The sequence below is a fragment of the Gorilla gorilla genome, chromosome 14 (assembly GCF_029281585.2).
Source record: "Gorilla gorilla gorilla isolate KB3781 chromosome 14, NHGRI_mGorGor1-v2.1_pri, whole genome shotgun sequence".
Lineage (NCBI taxonomy): Eukaryota > Metazoa > Chordata > Mammalia > Primates > Hominidae > Gorilla > Gorilla gorilla.
In genome coordinates this window covers 113,199,668-113,207,500 of record NC_073238.2, presented here as the reverse complement: position 1 = coordinate 113,207,500, position 7,833 = coordinate 113,199,668, and the positions used below count along the sequence as shown (strand labels likewise).

Below are 7,833 nucleotides of genomic sequence, written 5' to 3'. Positions count from 1 at the left end.
TTGTATGTCCTGCCCCCACCCCTTTAATTGTGTTGCTGAGATAATCTAAGAGTTCAAAATGCAGTTTGGAACTAGGGTAGTACATGGGAAGAGTGACCCACAGGATGTAATGTTCTCCGGTGACTATAGGGTCCTCTTATTAACTAAAGATAATAAGTGATAGGGCTGGACTTTATTTACCTAGGGTGGCTTGTGTATGATCAACATGCCCTTTGAGTTAAAAATTTGGCAATAGTTCACTTGTCAGGAAGGAAAAACTCTTTTTCTCTATGTTAGGTTCAGCATTTGGGGCCTGCGGATTAAACTGATAAGTGACATATTAATGAGAGAAAAAGGTTTATATCTGTGCACACAGGAGCCAGCAAAGGAAGCAGCTGGCTTGCTGAATATCCCACCAGAATGTTTCCTCAATGTCACAGAAATGGAGGCACCCATCTCCACTCCCTCCCCTACCTACCCACTGTTGCTGTTTGTCCTGGCAGAGCTGGCTGTCTTGGGTGCAGAGGACGCCATCTTGGCTTCTGGCTTCTATTCTTTCCATGCCTGTCCACTGTGGGTGCTCATCAGTGCCACTTCTGGAACCGTTCTGGGCCTTTCCCTGACCTTCTGCTTTGATTTTCTCATTGCTCTTACTTTGCTTTTCTCCTCGCTCTTACTTTCCTTTTCTCCTCATGTATTTGTTGTTGTAGGCAGTGGCTGGTCATTTCTTCTATTAGCAGAAGTTTCGCTGACTTCCCATTGCTCATTAAATTAACTTTGAACACCATCAGCTGGCTTCAAGGGTGTCCCTCTCATTCCTAGCTGCCCTCTGCGAACAGGATTTTTCCTTACCTTCTGCTGGTCTTCTCCTCCTGAGCCTGTGAGAAACACACCCCCTGCCCCAGGCTGGCAGGTCACAGCCCTTCAAGGAGCAGCTCAGGTGCTGCCTCCCTCCTGGAGGTTAGACGGACCTTCGTGAGCAACCAGGCGTTCCCTCTTTTGTGGCATCTGCCACTGGCTGTCTGATGCTAATTGTTTGCCCACTTTTCTGTTATTAGAAGTTCCTGAAAGCCAGAGCCAGGGTGTTACTCACTCTGCGTTCCCCCTCAGCCACCCTGGGTACCTAGTAGGTATGTTATGTGTTAGATGAATCAGTTAAGAAATCCTAGCGTCTGTGAGCCTGAGGAACAACCACATAAGCTTTTCCAGCTCAGGAATGGTTCCTGCACTTTGAAGATGGTCAGGGGCTGCTCTGAAGGTAAAATGGGCAACAGGCTTGGATTTCTCCCGGGTTCGCAAGCCTGCAGTTCAGACAGAGGACACTGTGGAGTTAACACAGTAATAGTGGTTCAGGTTGATGAGTCTTGCTGTGTACACGGCCTCACTTCATCATCATCGAAGCCCCTCTGAGGAGCATGCACATTAGTCCCGGGGGCAAGTGGGAAGTGGAGGCTCATAGGTGAGGCCTTGTTGTAGTTGCCATCAGAGCTGGCCTGAGCCTGGATGCAAACCAGGCCTTAAGGCTTTGAGGCCACATGCGTCATCTGCGCGGAAAGGTACCTTTTACAAAAACTCACACTCTTAAGGAAGTCTGTGACCCCGTGTGATTTTAATAAAGCCCGCTGTGTTGTTTATACCTCTTGGTCTTGGCCTTTGGTTACAGCCGGTGAAACGTGGAGGCTGCCAAGGGCATTTCAGGTGCAGAGCAGAGTTGCAGTTTTGAATTCCTGTTTTAAAATCTTCACTGTTAGCTGTGTAGCATCTGCCCTTTCTCGTTTGTCTTTTTTTTTAACCTTGGTGGGTTCGTGTGACCTCTGCCAAGCTCCTGTGAGAGTTGTTAATGTGGGGGCCCTGGTTCCGGTCAATGATTCCGGGTTCTTAGGAGGCACTTCCAAATACTTCGGGGCAAGTTTGCCTGGAAGTGCTATGGTTATTGATAGTATGTCTATATTAAATTAATTTCTGTAAGCAAAAATTACCAGAAGCAAAAGCTAGTGTTTGCAGCTCCTATTACAGAAGGCGAATTTTCCCAGTATGTTAAAAACTCCTACTTTAAGAAAAAGGTCAGTAACCCAATGGAAAAATGGACAAAGGATATACACAGCTCACAGGAAAGAAAATATGCATGACTCTTCAATATATAAAGATGTTCAGCCTTACAATAGGAGAAAGATAAATAAAACTCCCCTGAAGCATCCTTTGTGTATGAATGAATAACTGGCTTAATTTGCTGGGGCTGCCAGAACGAAGTAGCACAGACTGGGAGGCTTCAGCAGGAATTCGTTTGCTAACAAACCTGGAAAGGTGTTGGTAGGGTGGTTTCTTGGGAGGCCTCTCGAGCCCTTGGCTTGTGGATGACCGTCTTCTCCCTGTGTGCTCATGTGGTCTTCCCGTGTGTGTGTGTGTGTGTGTGTGTGTCCTCATCTCTTTTTATGACACCAGCCGTATTGGATCAGGGCCCACCCTAATGAGCTCATTGCAACTCAGTCACCTCTTTAAAGAGTCACATTCTGCAGTGTTGGGAATTGGGACTCCAACATGTGAATCGTGGGTGTGTGGGAGAGGGAAGCACAATTCAGTCCATAAAAATGACCAAAAAGTAATAATAAAATAAAACTTGATGACACTGTGGCATGGGAAAGGGGGAAATTAGCACCCTCAGACACTGCTGAGGCCATATATGGGACAGCCTCTTTGGAGGGTCACTTGTCAGTATCTGTTAAAAATTCAGATGGAGTCCCTTCACCCAGCAGGTCTGCTTCCAGGACCCAGCAAAACTGACAAATGTACAGCTCTTCCTTGACACCTGGGCCGTCAGAGCAAACAGTGGAAACAATGTGAGCTCAATAAGGCATGGGCTAATTTTGGTTAAAAAAATGAGGAAGTCCTTTACATATGGACTGCTCTTTAAGAAACTTTAGGTAAAAAGCAAGGTAAACAACAGTGTGTGTAGAATGCCACCGTTTGGGTAAAAGGGGGGTAAAGTTTTGTAGGTATTTGCTCGTATGTGCATAACTGTTTTTCTCTGAGGTTACATTAGATGTCGTGATGACTTGCTGGGGTAGGGAGGGTTGGTTTGCTGGGTAATGGGGGCCCAGGGTGGGAGGGAGACTTCTCACTGTATATACTTTGGCACCTTTTAAATTTTGACTCCTGAATTTATTAATTAAATGAATACTTTTATTTCCCTGATGAGAAAATTGTATCACGAGGTCATTCATAACTTAGGTTATTTGAGGTTGTTGAAAAAACATGAAATTATTTCGATTAAAGTCATCATTGTGTTGAGAAGCCTGCTGGTTTATTTTTCTTGGGGAATGAGTGCCTCAGAAGTCATGGTTTGGAAGGTTTTATGAGGACAGTGGTTCCACATCTGCAGGACAGAGCTGGGTCCTTCCCGGAGAACAGGCTGCCACTCAGATGCTCCTGCCACGAGGCCTCTGGTGCAGAATACGTGAATCATTGTACCAGGCTTCATTTTGCTTAGAAACTACTTAGAGTTGTTAATTGGGCCCTTTTGGTTTTACCAGGTTATTCAGAGGCATTTCTGGGTGATGATGTTGATAAAGCTGATAGCACTTTGCATCTGTTGAGCACCATGAACTTTGCCAAGTGCTTTCCCACTCATGATCTCATTTAATTGTCACTTGGAACTGTGAGGTTGGAAGCACCGATCTGATTCCCATCTTCTTGTGGATGAAGAATTTAGAGGGTTTAAATGACTTGCCTGATGTCTCCTGGTAAGAGCTGGTCTTTCTGCTGCAGGAGTTTCAGTGTGTAAGCCAAGACGAGGAAGAATGGCTGAACAGTGCTTCTGGTCAGGAACCATGTCAGATTTGTCAGCGTCCATCGTGGGTGTAGTTCAGCGGTTCTCTGTTGGGTGATTTTGCCCTCTGGGGGACACTGACGATGTTTGGAGACATTTTCAGTTATCAGAACCTGGGGTGTGTCACCGGCATCTAGTGGACAGAGCCAGGGGTGCTGCTGAACACCCTGCGGTGCATGGGGAGGCCTGCAGCAGAGCTGAGCAGCCCCAAAAGTCAGTGCTGGGGTGGAGGACCCCTGGTGTGGCTGTAAAGGAGAGCCTTGCCTGCAGCCCCCAAAGCCTGTCTCTTGCTTTCCCAAGCTTATCCGTGTGTTCACCCTTGAAGGTTTCTTCCTTAGGATTGGTGGTGGTAGAAACGATTCTTTGGGATCTCGTCGGAGGCACATTTCAGGGCCCTCTTCTGGCGCCCATGTTGACTGTCTGTTGTCCTACCTTCCCAGTGCGGTGCTGCAGGGGTGTGGCGCGAGTGCGGCCCACATGTATGGGCACCAGAAGACTGAGACCCGGTCTTCACTCTGTCCCCTTTTTCTTTCTGTACTTTTTTTTTTTTAAATACTTTTAAGTTCTGGGGTACATGTGCAGAACGTGCAGTTTTATTACATAGGTATAGATGTGCCATGGTGGTTTGCTGCACCCATCAACCCGTCATCTACATTAGGTATTTCTCCTAATGCTGTCCCTCCCCTAGCCCACCACCCTCCGACAGGCCCCAGTGTGTGATGTTCCCCTCCCTGAGTCCATGTGTTCCTGTCCCTGCTCCTCTTCCGCTTCCTCCCATTTCTGTGGGAAGGAGGGGAAAGCTGCTGTCTTAGTGGCTGGCGTTGGGTGTTAGGGTCTGCCTCCGTTAATGGCTGGTGCATAGAGCACAGGAAGAGAGCCCCAGAAATGCCAGGCGGTGGTGCAGCTGCTGCCTGTGTCTAGCAGGCTCCATCCGGTCCCCCGGGCCGACCTTCAGCGGGTGGAATGCTTGCACACCTGAAACCCCTTCATAAAATGATGACTGAGACTAAAGAGATCGAACTTAACTGACTCCATCTTTCTAACCTCCAAGCTGTCCTTGTTCATTCCTGGGCACAGGCTGACTTAACTTTGGGAGAAACTTAACAGTTTAAACAAAGGCGGTAACAGCCCTTTGCCAAAGCAGACCTCCTTCTTGCCTGGGGACTAGATTGCTTTTGTAGGACTAACATTAGCCACAAGATTAGAAATTATGGCTTAGGAGTCAGGCAGCTTGGGGCTACAAGATTCTGACCCACTCTAAACTGCTCCTAAGATCAGTGCCTGAGATATTTTGCAGGCCCTGCACTTGATGGATCAGCTGGCCCCACTCAGATCAATAAACTGGTTCATCTGATCTTGTGGCCCCCACCCAGGAACTGACTGAGCACAAGAAGACAGCTTTGACTCCCCATGATTTCATCTCTTACCAATCAGCACTTCTGGCTCACTGGCTTCCCCCACCCCACCAGCTTATCCTTAAAAATTCTCCCCGGATGCTCGGAGAGACTGATTTCAGTAATAATAAAACTCTGGTCTCCTGCACAGCTGGCTCTGCGTGAATTACTCTTTCTCAACTGGAGTTCCCCTGTCTTGATGAGTCGGCTCTGTCTAGGCAGCGGGCAAGGTGAACCCACTGGGCGGTGACACACCCAATGAGGTTGAAAAGCAGGTTCCACCCAGAGTGGAGCTTTTCCTGATGCAGTATCCCACCCCCTGGTTGTTGGTGCTGGTGTGTGAGTCACAGGCCCAGCCCGGGTATTTGAGACGCAGTGACCTCAATAAGGACTTGAGCTGGTTTCCTGAGTGCCCTCTGGTGAGCCTTGTGTCTGGGTAGCCTTGCCACCGGGTAGCCTTGCCACCCAGCGCGTCTGCTACCAGGAATGAGTTGGAGGGAAGCGGGAAGGCTGTGTTTTTTCTCCATCTTCCTCTCCAGGAAGGAGGCAGCCTTGGTCCTGAGGCGGGGTTTGCTCTGGGTGGAGAACTTCTGGATGTTCTGTTGTTGCTTGCACGTCCCCAGAAGGATCAGGGCGACACAGAAAACTTGGTTGAGGTGTCTTGCTAGGGCTCCTTAAAAGGAGAAGGTAGCCAGGTGAAGCTTATCTTGTTTGCTTGGCAAGTGGTGACCTACCTTCGTGGTCAGATTGAGAGAGCAGCGAACTGAGGAGGGCGGAGCTTTGGAAGTGCAGAAGGACGAGGGGGTGGTCACTTGTGCCTTGATGCTCCAGGAAGCTACCTGGTGACCCTCAGTCCCCTAAGTCAGCAAAAGATTGTTTCCCAGGGTGTCATATTGCACAGCTGGCTACAATGGGAGAAGAGGCGGGGAGATTACCTCCCTGCTGGGAGCTCGCCTTGCTGTGAGCAGACTTAATGCCCAGAAAATAGAAGGGATGGGAGCCAGTGAAACCAGTTAAACAGCAGCTATTAAAAAGGGAGTGGGAGTAGAAACGTCAGAGTTCCCAGCTCTTAGGGAAAAGCGATTTAGATTTCCTTTGCCATCTAGAAAGATACTGGTGTTTTCCTGGAAGAGCTTACTGTGGCATACCCATTCCCCAGGAGCAAGCATTGTGGAAGCCTGCAGGCGAGCATGTGTGTGAGATGAAGGTGTGCTGAAGGACACTTTTGATGATGGAAGCTTCCCTGAAATCAGAACCTGGGATCACCAAGCCTCCTCAAGGCAGGTGCCCGTGACTGGATGGTTATTGAATGAGCGACATGCCTGTCCCTCTGAGTTGGGTGTCAGACACATCATTCGAGGTTTCCGCACTTGTCCGGTCAAGACTGAAGTTGTCTTTATTATCTTAGCAGTCAAGGGCATTTAAACGCTTGAAAAGCGTTCAACATACATTAAAACTTGGGCTGTTTATTTGGACTGTCTTAGAATCAACTCCAGATGGCAGGATTTAGTTTGAATTGTGAGAGGAATGTATTTTATAAATGCAGTGCATCTTACCGTTAGTGCCTCCCTAGAGTCAACACGAGTTACTCTTCCTTGGTCACAGGGTCCACAGTTAACATTTACTGAGCTCGAGCACACCAGCACTGTCGCTGGGCACTTGAGCACACCAGCGCTGTTCCTGGGCACTTGAGCACACCAGCGCTGTCCCTGGGCACTTGAGTTTGCTGTTAAGTGGAAAATGCAGAGAAGTAAACCTGAAATGAAAATCAGAGCAATAGATAATAAAAGTAAAGTTTGCCCAGGGCGTGGGGAGGGAAGACAAGTGAAGCATTTTCCTGACTTGCGGAACCTCCAAAAGCAAAAAGGCCTGGGAAGTTGGGGCGTGTTCTCAAAGGGTGAGCTCACTTGGAGTCAGCGCAGTGAGACCTGGAGTCAGGGGCGAACTGAGGGGTCTTCCTTGGGTGTTCCAAGAGCCGGACTCAGTGCTCTCCCAAAGGGACCAAAGAGCCTTAAAAAAGGTTTCTTCTTTTTTTTTCTCCATGTGTGCAAAAGCCACCACCGAGTCCTGAGTCAGCAGCGGAGCAGGCTGACGTGTGAACCCACTGTGAACCCGCACTCTGGCGATGGCGTCCCGTGCCAGCCGTGGGTTCTTGGCTGCTCGCCGTGGCCAGGCTCTTGGCCAAGGCCTCGTGCAGAAGCTCAGGAGACAGCTGCCCGGGCCCCTAGGTCGTGAAGTGGGAGTCGGGATCCAGACCCTGCCCAGGCTGCCCCGTGCCCTGCACTGCCTGGCTCCCCAAGGAGGGCGGGCAGGTTTGCGGGCTTGTTTTCCAGGAGTAGCACTTTGGGATTTGTGGTTTTAAAAAGAGAACTCTGCAAGTCATGAGGGCTGAGTAGCTTGAAGAGAGACCACAGGGAAGGCAGGCACAGAGCTGGGGACTGTGAGAGCCGGGGCCTTGAGAGGACACAGACAAGCATGTTAGGACAGACCTGCTTTTCTGGAAAGCTCCCTGAGGGGAGATTGTGGCAGCTTTGGGAGGTGCTAGAATTGGCTGCCCTTCTGCCAAACAGGCAAGTGAGTCGGAGGCCGCGCTAGGCGGCCCCTCCACTCACAGGGACCTGGAGACACACGGTG

The 7,833-nt window shown here is 49.4% G+C and overlaps 1 protein-coding gene across 5 annotated transcripts in view; it reads left to right on the top strand.

Moving 5' to 3' along the window:
* STK24 (serine/threonine kinase 24) overlaps positions 1-7,833 on the top strand; it is a 127,174-nt gene that overhangs the window by 88,020 nt on the left and 31,321 nt on the right. The window lies entirely within an intron of this gene.